The sequence below is a fragment of the Pteropus medius genome, unplaced genomic scaffold (genome assembly GCF_902729225.1).
Source record: "Pteropus medius unplaced genomic scaffold, Ma_sr-lr_union100, whole genome shotgun sequence".
Lineage (NCBI taxonomy): Eukaryota > Metazoa > Chordata > Mammalia > Chiroptera > Pteropodidae > Pteropus > Pteropus medius.
The window spans coordinates 8,716,018-8,729,800 of NW_024355008.1; positions in this window are offsets into that span (position 1 = coordinate 8,716,018).

Below are 13,783 nucleotides of genomic sequence, written 5' to 3' on the forward strand. Positions count from 1 at the left end.
GATAAAATTACATTTAAAAGCACTTTTTAATTTCTTTCATAATAACTTATTATGGAAAAGAAAAGGGATGAGTATTTGTACTGCCATTTTATAGATAAGGGAGCCGAGTTTCTGAGAGTGTGACAAAATAAAAGGTGACTAAACCTCTAGACTGCCAGTCTCTGGCCTAAAACTCTTCTTGCAGTCTATATTATAATGCAATTTAAAATATGGACTCTATATAACTAACTATTCCTCTCGTTTATATGTTAGTATTTTGATAACATATATACTTTCCATCTTGATTTCTTATTATTTACGTTTTTTGAAAACTTTTTCTTATCTAAATTTTTTAGCTAAATCTTGAATTTAGTATTTTGTTCAACATGAAGGCATTTTGGGGTTTACAAGAACATGGATTCATATAGAATGGAATTTAGTGTAATAGTTCTATCAGGCTCTATGAGTATCTTATTTTCAGCATTTCTGTACGATTGTTGTAAATCTTTGCTTTAATATTATTTCTCCTAGAGAGTATCCCATGCCAGGTTAATTGACAATTTACTGTTTGCTTTGACCTAGAAGCAAATATTGTCCTTCATGCACTGTGCAGGGTCATCAGAATATATTCTAAGCTCCCTTTTGTAAAACTAAACTGGACATGGTATCTCTCAGTTTCTTCAGCTAATGGATATGATTTTGTCTTTCCCAAATAATTACACATATTATACAGGTTTAACAGGTTGTAAAGACACAAAAACTTGCCTTTGAGACTTGGCAGGTTTGTATTACTATCTTTTCTCTTCAAATCGAATACTGCAAAAATATAAAAAAAATAAAAGAACATTTTTTACTCCAGTGTAACTTACATGTCTCAGAGGAGTTCATGGTGTCTTCAATTTTCACAACAATATTCTTGTGATATAATTGGGGAAATATTTTAATATTCTGTTTGTTATTATCAAGAAATATTTTTAATTTAATTGTATTATTAGTTTCAAGTATACAATACATTGATTAGACATGTATGTAGTTTATAAAATGATCTCCCTAATTGCTCCTTCTCTCCTCTGGTTTTCCACCTAGCCATTACATTAATGCTAACTGCATTCCCTGAGATGTGCTCTCCATTCCTGTGACCATCTATCAACTACTAATTTGTACCTTTTTTAACCCTTTACCTCTTTCTCCCAGTCCTCAGCTCCCTCCCCTCTGGCCATCACCAGATTGTCCTCTATATTTGTGATTAACAAATACTGACTGAGATTTTATTACACTAGGGAAGCAGGAGGCAAAGATGTTTAAGGTTGCATAAACCTCAAGCACACTTATATGCTAGGTGGGGTAGAGAAGACTTATTCACTATAAGAAATAAAAATGTAAAATACATGCTAAGTATATTGAGTGATGCTCATGTTATAGAGATCCCTCCACTTATAAACTTTCAAAGTAGGAAATGTTATTGATATGAACCATGCTAGTGGCCAGAGCAAAAGCATGCCAACCTGGCATGCCAGCAACAGATGGTGTCGATGGTCTCTTAGACAAGGCATTCTGGCATACAAATAGATGGGACTTCGAGAAGCCTTTCAGATCCTAATGATTGTAAATTTCTGTAAATGCCAAAATAACTCATCAAAGTATACCAAAGACTGAAGTAGTTGGAGAATATGGGACTTAAGATACACTTCAATGGAAGAGTTATGTGTATTAATACATAGCAGGAAAAGGGAATGAAGTGAACAAGAAAATAGAGATAGATATGTGAGTGGCCACTTGGGGAATACCAAGTAGACTCAATAGGATTAAGTGTAGTGTTTCTTTAGATGTTTAATGCATTATAAATTTGATGACCAAGTAGATAGAGAGCAGATTGAAAGTTTGAAAATAGAGAGAGATGCATGCAAAAAACTGTATTAAACATATGAGATCTGTTACTGAGAGCAGGTAGAAATCAAGAAAACCAGTTTTGGGTGAGAAAAAAAGGGAAATACATTTATTAAGCATCTACTGTATGCTGGTTTTGTGCTTAGCATATAGTTCTTCATTTGATTTCAGAAACTACTGTGAGATATAAGTCGGATGTCATAAACTCATGGACAAGGGTCATATTAAAGGGAAGGGAAAGAAAGAATCAGTTTTAAATTTTGATAGGACTTGAAGTCTCATGTTATGGGGTAAAAGGGGGATGGGTCAAAAATCTCAAAGTTTTTGAAACTGAGTTTTAAGGCACAAATAATCAAGTATTGGGAGAAGGAAGGAAAACAGAAATGACAAAGATAAAGAGCTTGAATAGAAGAAAAAGAATTGGGATATGCAGAGTAATAGAAACCCAGGATGACAAAGTTTTAATATTAAAGGGAACACTTTCACCTAAGAGCCCTGTTTATAATTCAGGTTCCTCAGATTCCAGTACTGTCATCTATCCAATTACTAATTTGGCTACTGGGATTTGAAATAAATCTAGGTTTCTTTTACCTATAAAGTTAACTTCTTAAGTAGAAAAAATGGTAGGTCATGACTATTCTATTTTGATAGATTCTGATTTTCCTTTATAATAGAAAAAAAATCATTAAATCATTACTACAAAACAACAAAACATTAACAGTCCCACCTAAGCCTTCATTAACATCATCTTTTCCAAGAACCTCTTTCTAATTCTTTTTTTCTGTTTGTTTGCCTTATTGCTCTCTCTCAGTTCCTGGGGAATAGAGCCAATGAAAAACCAAGGAAGCAGACTGAAAAAATAAAAAGAAGACTTTATTATTTGGATAGCATGATATAATGGTATCTTGGTTACTGCCTATTATATCCCCAACTGTGTCATTTAGTACTCTGAAATCATGAACTCCAATTGATGCACACAGATGGGAGACTGGAGAGCAAAATCACAAACTCTGGGAAATCTGAGTGTAACGTCATCAGTGAATCTTTACTGCAAATTTAACTGTTCTAGTGAAAATATTTTCTTTTTTCAGTAGTAAGGAAGGGGCTTTTCATGTTGAGACCTCAATCAAAGATAAAAAAGACTATTAGTTAATTGATTATGTAACCTTATTACTTAAGATGGTAAAAAAAAAAAAAAATCTTGATTTTTGTTCCTAGATCAATGTAAGTCAAAACGGGTATATTTTTGTCTTTAATAAAATAAATATTAGCTAAAAATGGTGGGACATTTAGTTAAAAGAAGAGGTAACTGCATTTCTGTGCAGTTTTAGCATCAGACTTATTATTTTAAAGTAAAGAATTAGTTAAATGGCTACTTTATAACATTTGTGATATGATTTATTATAGAAAGGAGACCCTTCAAAAAGTGACATGATGGGGAAATTAAAGCTATGTTTATATATTTAACAGAGTTTTACATTACGAAGTGAAAAATACTTATTTTGTTAGTGATTGTCTTTAATTGTGCACATAGCAAATGAATATCCAAATTTAGGATATGCAGTTTGAAAATGTATATTTACTATCGTAATTGAATATGTATTTAATGTTTTCTGCACTTTTGTCTCTGATTGCAAAGCAAAGCTACATACCTGCTGCGAACACTGACCTGCAGTTTAATTCCATGAGAGCTAGAAAAGAGAATTTGTGGTAGTTGAACCAAAACTACACATATTGGTAACATATGACAATATATATTAAAATGATCATTTTTTGATGTTTTCTAAGTAAAATATTTACTTTATGTTTAATTTCTAACTAATGCTAAAAAGGGATATAATTATATTTGTTCAAAGAACACCTGGGATGAAAGAGGGTAGGATATTATTTTTTCTGACATATGTGAATCAAACTGGATTTGAAAAAGACAATACCTAGTGTATAGGTAGCACTCAATAAATATTTATTCAATAATTGACTGTAAAATACTTAATCATCCTGTATTCTTTCTAGTGATAAACTTAGTATTCTTCCAATGTATTTCTTTTACAATGACTGTAGAGCAGACTATGAAACCTGAAATAAGGAGATATGGTGGGAAAAAAGCAATGATATTTTTAGGGGGAGTAAAGCTATAGTACATAATTCTATTTTAGCCTAGGCATTGAAGTTTGGGAAAGACCATTTATAAAAGAGCGGACAACAGAAAAACTACAAGCTTGGGAGCTGCAGAGCTTATGAGAGCAATAACATTTGTAGTTGAATTTATGCATTAGAGCATTGGTTTCTAGACTTAGCTGTTGTTCTCCTGTAATACAGATGAAAGCTTTCCTGTTCTGGTTGACTTAGGTCTAAGGCAACTTGGAGCTATGCTCTCTTGGCACCCAACTCTCTCTATGACAGCCATACAGGGGCTCTAAAGTACAATGTTTGAAAACAACTGCACTAGAAATAAGCTAAATGGGCTACACAGAAACATAAATATTTGTTGACTAACTGAATGAATATATGAATACTTGAATAGACTCATCTACTTGATGAGATAATGGCAATAAAGATGATGATGATGATGCTAATGATAATCTGATAAAACACTAAATGCTTTCTATGTACTACACATTGTTCTAAGTGCTCTTATTTATTTAATGCTCACAATTAACCAATAAGAAATATACTATTATCATCTCCATTTTACAGATGAAACTGAATCACAGAGAAGTTAAGCAACTTATCCAAGATCACAGAGCTAATAAGTAGTCATATTCATGAATAAATCTTATTGATTAATATTAATATACTCAATAGATAATTGGTTAATGTGATAAATTAAACTAAATAAGTACTTATCTCCTTTACATCTATATATATCTGCATCTATATCTCTACCATGTGCCTAATAATGTGTAAAGCATGTAGAGACATCAAACGAAGAATAAAACAGTTCTTCCTTGGAAGCACATATAGTTTTGTTAGAAAGATGCACTTACAACTAGTGCAATCCAATTCAACATTTATTTGATTTGTTTAATGTCGAAAATAAAGGCAGTGAGAAGTCAGAGATTACCTGATGAAATCACTATACTCTGGAATAGTTAGAAGGTTCGTTTTGTTTTGTTTTGTTTTGTTTTAGAAAATGAGACATAAAATCAAAAAGTATAAGATAGGTGATATTGATAAAAGAATTTTCTAGGTTGGTAGGAGAATGAGGAAATACATGTATTATAAATACCATATACGCAGGTGCCATTGTAGAGCAAGACCTTAAATTAGGTTTTGGGCTTGGCAACAGAAAAGTTGAACTGAAATAATAATACAGTTTTGGAAAGGTTTTTTAGTCTGCTTGAGCTGCTGTAACAAAAGACTAGAGACTGAGTGGCTTAAACAACAAAAATTTATTTCTCACAGTTCTGGAGACTGGAAAATCCATGATCAAGGCATCAGCAGCTTCAGTGTCTAGTGAGAGCCTGCTTCCTGGCATGAGGATGTCTGATGGTAACCTCACATAGCAGAGAGCAGAGAGAGAAGCTCTCTCCTGTTTCTTCTTACAAGGGCACTAATACTATCATCAGAGCTCCACCCTCATGATCTAATTATCTCTCATCTCCAAATACTATCATATTGGGGATTAGGGTGTCAACATATGAATTTGAAGGAGACATATACATGGAGGGCATAACAGAGAGCCTTGAGCAGAGAGTATAGAGTCTGAGTTCTATTTTGAAATTGATTGTAAATGTTTTGAGAAAACAAACATAGCAATAAGTGGGAAGTAGTGTGATAACAGGAGTCCTGTAGCAGAATTAATGTGGTATTAGACATAATACAAATAGTATAGGGACTGTGTAGACACTGAACTAAAGAAATGTGTTAAGAAGGTATTGTAATAACTCAGGAATGGGTTAATGAACACCCAAATTGGAGTCATGGCAATGGGAGTAAAAATCAGGAAAGAGAAAATCAGGAATATTTTCAATGACTGAATTCAGTCACTTGCATTTGGCCGCAGATTAGAAAGCTCATAGTGATTTTCTACTGAATATTTTCTGAGGTTCAAGAACAACTTTGTAATGTGATAGTCAAATATAGTGGCTTCCAGCTCCGGATTGTTCAGTGTGTTTCAGCTGTAAATCACTGTATAAATACCTTTCAACGGGAAACTCCAGTGTCAAACACACATTGTATCAAACTGAAGAGATATGGTACTCTCAAAAAATAAATAAAAACAATTTAATAGTAAGAGAATTTGGCACAAATATATTAACTGGAAGTCAAACAATCTACCTGTATGAATCATCTACTATGCCCACATCTAATTATGCTGCCACAAATTAACACTCACTTTAAAAAAACAGCCATAACATTTTTGCGTGTGTCAGAGATATAGTCCTCTTTAATTTTATGACTTTAATACATGAAGTCATTTTATGTTAGTGGCAAATTGCTGTAATTAGAAAACTATACTCCCATAAATTTTCACTAGAAAAAAATGGTTACTGGTAATTTTGAGATGTTATAACTATTTCATTTTACCTTATATAAATATCATAGGACAGCAGAAGGTGGCAAACTTTTCCAGAGGAAATATCTTGCTATTGTGAAATTTTAAAAAATGCTATAAATGTGTAAGTGTCAAAGTCTGTGCTACACATTTTTTTTTACTGTAATATTTAATTAATGCCTTTACTGCCATCAGTAGCAGCACATTTTTCAATTCTTTGGATTGGAATCCAAAGTAATATAATTTCTAAATAGTTTATACTGAAAATTAAAGGTTGACATTTATCACATGGGATAAATTAATGGGAAAAGAGGCTAGTGATGTGCACTAAATCTATGGACCTGTGAATGTGCTCAGCATTATATAATTTCTATCACTGTGCACAGCTTCTCTTCATGAATAGCCTTGGAAGATCCCCATCGCTGGCTCATGGGCTGATGAGGAGTAAAAACAAGGAGAGTGAGAACTTCTCTGTGATGTATTCTACATAAGAGCTGAAAAGGCAAGAGGTGTAAACAGCTAGTTTTTGTGCCCCGGTGTGAACTTCCATCTGAATTCCAGCATTCTATTGTAATACTCTCTTCTCCAATTCACCTCCTTGCTTTATCATCCCCACACTTTTCAGGACTGGAGGATGAGGCCAAGGATATTTTTTCATTCTCAGGTTCTCACTGAGCTCTGTAGGAAGACTGCTGAGAGGGAGACAAAGAGTGAAGCCAACTTAAAGCTGGATTGGGAAGGACACCATTCTTGGCTTTGGTGTCTTTTTACCTTTCATTTATTTTCTATGATTCCTCTGTTTGTTTTCTTTACAGTATTTGTGGACTGAATTATGTCCCCACCAAATTCATATGATGAAATCCTAACCCTTAGTATCTCGAAATGTGACTGTATTTGGAGATAGGGTCTTTAAAGTGCTGAATAAGTTAAAAGTGAGGCCATCAGGGTGGGCCCTAATACCATATCACTGGTGTCATTATAAGAAAAAGAAATTTCTATACACACACACACAAACACTAGAGATGTATGTATACAGAAGGATGGCGGTGACCATCTATAAGCCAAGGAGAGCCCTGAGAGGAAACCAACCCTGTTGTCACCTTGATCTTGGACTTCCAGCATCCAGAACTATGAGAAAATTCTGTTATTTAAGCCAGGGGTCCCTAACCTTTTTGGCACCAGAGATGGGTGCTCCTATGAGAATCTAATGCCTGATAATCTGAGATGGAGCTGTGGTGGTGATGCTAGGGAGTGGCTGCAAATACAGATGAAGCTTTGCTTGCTCTCCTGCTATTCACCTTGTGCTGGGTGGCCTGGTTCCTAAGAGGCCACAGACTGGTACCGGTTTGAGGCCCCAGTGGTTGGGGATCCCTGGTTTAAGCCACCCAGGATGTGATATTTTGTTATGGTGGCCCTAGCAAACTAATATACCAATGTTCTCGTGAAACTTAAGGTCCTCTTATGATTGCTTCATTTCTGCCACAATTATTCTCCCACCTACTCATGGAACTTTTTTCTGCTGGATATAGAGTTATTCATTAAACCAATTTACAGTAAAATAATCAAATCATAGAATTTGACCAAATTGGCTGATAACATTTATCTTGTTATCAAAGCTGGGATGAGAATCTGAATATTTTGAATCAGTCCTAATTTGTTTTCACCACATACTCTTCCTCTTATGACAAACCATTAGAGAGCTGTGAATATGAACCAGGTTTTTCTGGCTTTTCATATTACTTTTACCAAACTGTACTTTAGTATTTGCCATCAGACTGCATCAAACAGCTCATTGGAACTCAGTGTTGTATTTGTTTTAGTAGAATCATATAAGATGGTCATTCTTGGCATCCCACAATGTTTCCTTGAGGAGGTCCATCAAGTTATGAAGTGTCTGATGGATTGCACTTTTGTGTCCCTGGACTTTTTCCTGGCTTCCTTTTCTTTTCCCAAACATTCTCTTTTCTTAAACTTATATATGATTTATTTGTGTGTGTGTGTGTGTGTGTGTGTGTCTGTGTGTGTGTGTCTGTGTCTGTGTGTGTGCATATATATATTAAAGTAATATATAGTTTACTAATTTAGAAATATTGATATTTTTGACTCATATTTTAAGAAGTTTAGTTCAAACTGCTTACATGCATCCTTGCTGTCAGTATGTCTGTAATCAACAAGCAGTTTTCCAAAGAATGTCCACAGAGTGTGCATATGAATTATGACTGTAAATCCAGATTTTACCACAGCACCATATCATTCTCAACCCATAGATCTAGCAACATTCAGTGAAGAACACCATATCTTATCAGGATCAACATAATAGAGTCTCTTAATTTACATCCACAAGAAAACTACACACAGATGGGTGTGGGTAGCAGAGCTGAAATACCCTGTAATAGTGTCTGAGACCAGCATAAGAAAAGTTCACTAAGTATAAGCACCCTGAGTTTATATACCTCAGTGTCACTGGTTGATCTTACTGCAGGGCTATATGCTGTTCTCGCACTCTCCTAATGCTTGAAGTTTGGGTCTCTTCCCAGAGGCTCTGAAATGCTCTTTGGAAAACAGTTGTACCAGATCCAATATACAGTCATGGCCTAGCAACCCTTTGGAAAATCAAAATCATCTAGCCCCATAAGTCAAATAGCAGACCACTGGAGACACCCACCTATGTGGCCTGATACCTCTATTCCAAGAAATATGTGTTGATGTAATGAGTGTGTTAATAGGAAAGTTTAGTTTAGATTGATTGGGTAATTTTAAATTGAATTTATTTTCGTTGTGTTGTATAATTATATAGTAAATATTAAGTAATTTGGAAAAGGTTACCTCTGATCAATTTCCATATTATTATGTCAAAGTAGTAGAGTTTAATGGAATTCACTTTAGATCTTAAGCTGCTGGCGATATGACCATGCCATCTTCAACTTCTGTCTATATGTTTTGAGATATGTACTTAATAATTCCATGTATGGCATTCGAAAACTCACCCTATGCTACAAATATGCATTCGTGTCAGAAAATGTTGGTGCTCTTATATGTTCTGTTGGTGTACTTTCATAATGTTCAAAAGTAATCACTTGCTATGTTGCTTTTTTTTCTTAGTTTTAATTTTTTCAAAGTTATACATGCAGAAAGTTGAAAGAGACAAATAGTTCTTATGAGATTTGTTATGAAAACTAGCAATCTACTTTTCCTTATTCTCACTTTTGGATTATTTTGAGATGTATTTCTGTCTCTAAAGAACACTTTATTGCTACTCTTTAGTTTGTCAAGTTTAGGTATGATCTATCGACTTCCAACTATGGAATCTGAAGCTTTACCTCTCTTTTACCACTCCCACTCTGCACTGCACACATGCCACTTCCCAGCCCATATCCTCTGATAGAATTAAATACAATTGACAGTTGAGCCTTGTAGTGAACCTTGATGATTTTGCTTCCCTTGCACAACTTTATGTTTTCCCTGGAGATTATAATTGTCTGAATATCCTCTCAAGATGTTGAAATATATCACATGTTTTATCAGTTTCATCTTCCTGAAGAAATCCCTTCCTTAGGAGCTTTCTGCTCCTTAGTGTAGTATATTTTAATTTATTGTCCTGAGTTTTTTCAATCTGAATTATTTTCCTTCTTTTCTGTGGCACAGCTATTATTATAAAACTTTCCTCACCATCTCCTGGGAATTTTTTTTTTTTGCCTCTTTAGTGAGTATGCAGTTTTTTCTTAGTTTCTTATCTTCCTCTTTCTTGATTTACATGTTCATGTTAATGAAGCTCATTCTCCTACAGATTTCTGAGAAGAGAGGTAAACTCCCAAAATCTAAAGTCTAAAGCAATCTTTACTTTCACACTTAATTTTTGAATCTGGCTGGTATATACCTCCTTCCTTCAGTATTTTAAAGTTATTGCTATATCTATCTATATCTATATCATCTCTATCTCTATCTATCTATCTATCTATCTATCTATCTATCTATCTATCTATCTATCTATCTATCTATCTATCTATCATCATTATCTATTTATCATCTATTTATCTATATATCTTTAAAGTTCCAGTTGTGGCTCTTGAAGTATGATGACATTGTTTGTATGTGTCCTGTTTTTTACTATTCTCTTTGTCTCCTGAGCTCTGGAATTTTATGATAATATACTTTAATGTAGTATATTTTAATTTATTGTCCTGAATTTTTCCATTTGAAAGAGCATAAATTGTCCTTTAATCTGGAATATTTTTTTTCTTTTTTCTTTTGACATTCAATATTATTTTATATTAGTTTCAAGTCTATAGCATAGTGTTTAGACACTGATATAGTTTACAAAGTGATGTCCCCAATTAGTCTAATACTCATTGGTGCTATACATTGTTATTACAACATTATTGACTATATTCTCTATGTACTTCACATTGCTGTGACTATTTCGTAACTACCATTTTGTACTTCTTAATCTTTTCCCTTTTTTCACCCAGCCCTCCGACCTTCCCTCCCATCTGGCAATCACCAGTTTGTTCTTTGTATCCATGAATCTGGTTTTGTTTTTGCTTTTGTTTTTCTTTTTTTATCTTTGTTTGTTTGTTCATTTATTTTGTTCCTCAGATTCTACATACAAGTGAAGTATTTGTCTTTCTCTATCTGACTTATTTTACTTAGCATAATACCCTCTATGTCCATTCATGTTGTTACTAATGGTAAGATTTCATTTTTTATGGCTGAGGAATATTCCATTGCATATATGTACCACAGCTTCTTTATCCAACTGTCTATTGATGGATACTTAGGTTGCTTCCATATCTTGGCTATTGTAAGTAGTGCTGCTGTGAAAATAGGGGTGCATATATCTTTTCAAATTAGTGGTTTGGTTTTCTTTGGATAATGCCCAGAAGTGAAATTGCTATGTCATAAAATAGTTCTATTTTTAATTTTTTGAGGAATCTCTCACCTGTTTTCCATAGTGGCTGTATCAATTTGCAATTCCATCAATAGGGTTCTCTTTTCTCCAAATCCTTGGCATCATTATGATGCTAAACTTGTTGTTTGTTGATTTACTGATGATAGCCATTCCAATACGTGTGAGGTGATATCTCATTGTGGTTTCAATTTGCATTTCTCTGATGCTTAGTGACACTGAGCATTTTTAAAATATATCTAGCCATCTATATATGGGGCATTTTCTTAAAAAAAAATCTCTTAATGATTTTCTATTTTCATTTTCTATGTTCTTTTTCTGTAATTTCTGTTATTAAGACATTAAACTTCCTGAATTAGTTGTTCTTATCATATTTTCTAATTTTTTTCTCTAACTCCTTTTCTCTTTATGAGAATTTTATTCAGTTTTATCTTTCAGCACTTCTACTGAGTTTTTCACTTCTGTAATCATATGCTTAATTTTAAAGAGCTTTTTTTTGTCGTTTTGTTTTTGGAATGATTCTAAGAACAGTTTCAGTCTTAATGGATGCAATAAATTATTTTTATCTCTTTGAATATATTAATAATTTTTACATTTTCTTCTCTTGGTATAGTTCTTGTTTCCCCACAAGTTATCTTTTGTATGAAAAGCTTTACTGAGATTTTGGTAATTTTTGTTTGCTGGTCCCATTTAAGAATAGGGATCCAAAAAGCTATTTAAAAGGTCTGAGAGTAAAGTTAGAGCATGTGGACTATGAGTTGTACTGTAGGATGATATGCCTGGACCTTTTTGGGGTGAAACTCTGTTGTTAGTATCTCCCAGGTCTTTACTCTTGTCATGTTCTCCAAAGAAGACATTTTGTTAAAACATTTTAAATTTTGTTTTTTAAATTAAATTTATTAGGGTAACATTGCTTAATAAAAATCATATAGGTTTTAAGTGTACAATTCAATAATACATCATATGTATATTGCATTGTGTGTTTACCATCCAGAGTTACATTTCCTTCTATCACCATATATTTGACCCCCTTTATCATTATCTACTTCTCCCTCCCCCTTTAGTCTCATAACCACTAAAATGTTGTTTGTGTTCACGAATCTCAGTCTATCCTGTTTGTTGCTTTCAGTTTTATATCCCATATATGAGTGAAATCATATGGTTCTCAATTTTTGTCTAACTTATTTCGCTTAGCATGATAATCTCAAGGTCCATCCATGTTGTTGCAAATGGCAACATTTCATCTTTTCTTATAGCTGAGTGATATTCCACTGTATATATGTACCACATCTTTTTTGTCTAAAACTTCTACATGGAGGTGGAAGATCTAGAAACTGCTGGTGTTCTGAGATTTGAGTAGGAAGAGTAAATTGGTGTCTAAAAACCCAGTAAGCATTTAGTACTTAATCTCTCTGTATTTGATATTGTACTTCTACTCTTAAATCTTTCTGGCATACTACAAATTCTATTAACTTCTCTGATAGTGAAACTTCAGTCTTTTGCTAGGATAGGAGTGAGAATCTTAAGGACTACTGCTCTAAGCAGTCCTCCTTATTTTAGAATACTTTATCATCATTTCCAAAGCAAACTGGTATCATCAATTCCTGAGACTTTTAAGGATTTTATTGAATAAATAAGATTTATTTTTGTCATTCTCTCCTATTGCTTTAGGATTCTGTTTCTCAGGTAGTTTATGTCATTACCACTAGCCCATCTATTCCAAAATTTTGCTGCTACTATCTCCTAATTTTCCATCTTCTGCTCTTATGCCTTAAAGTCTCTGTTCCATTATTTTAGAAGGGGTTGAGAAGAAAGCAAATTTGTGTGGTTAATTTTCCACACTAATACCTAGATATGTCAACATGTATTTGTTATTTATTGCCCTGTTGTATTGTATTTATTTCTGTATGCTACCTTAAATTTTTTTTAAAGGCAGGAAAGAGATAAAATAAATAAACTATCCTGGTTAGAGTTCTACATGTGTCTAAACTCTTCATCATATAAGAGATAATGATTTGGTTTTGTGCTTTATTATGGAAATTTGAATTGCTATTAATTTAATTCTTTGGAACACACCTTACTTCATGGTTCTTGAAGCATACCCTAAGATCTCCTTTTATGCATCCCCAGTGGCAACTTTCTTCCTTTATCATTCAACATAGAGCTGACTTTCCTAAAATATGTGTCTATGTGCCTAGTGGCATCTCATCATTTTTAGTCAGGCAAATTGACTTTCTTCCTGGAAGAAATCCAGGGAGCATAGTTGAATTATATGCTAGATTTGGCTGTGCCAAAAAATGTTTTACTTTGAGATATTGACTGTTCTGAAACAGTAGAAACTTGGTTGTATTAGGAAATGACATGAGTTTAATTGATTTTTAAAAAGCCTTTTCTAAATGTATTCTCAATAATAACCAGAGAGATCTGGTCATTCTCTTTGTATTCCATGCACAGAGGTTTTAAATAAATGACACATGTCATCTGTGCAGTGAGGTGTGTATTGTGCTGAGCTG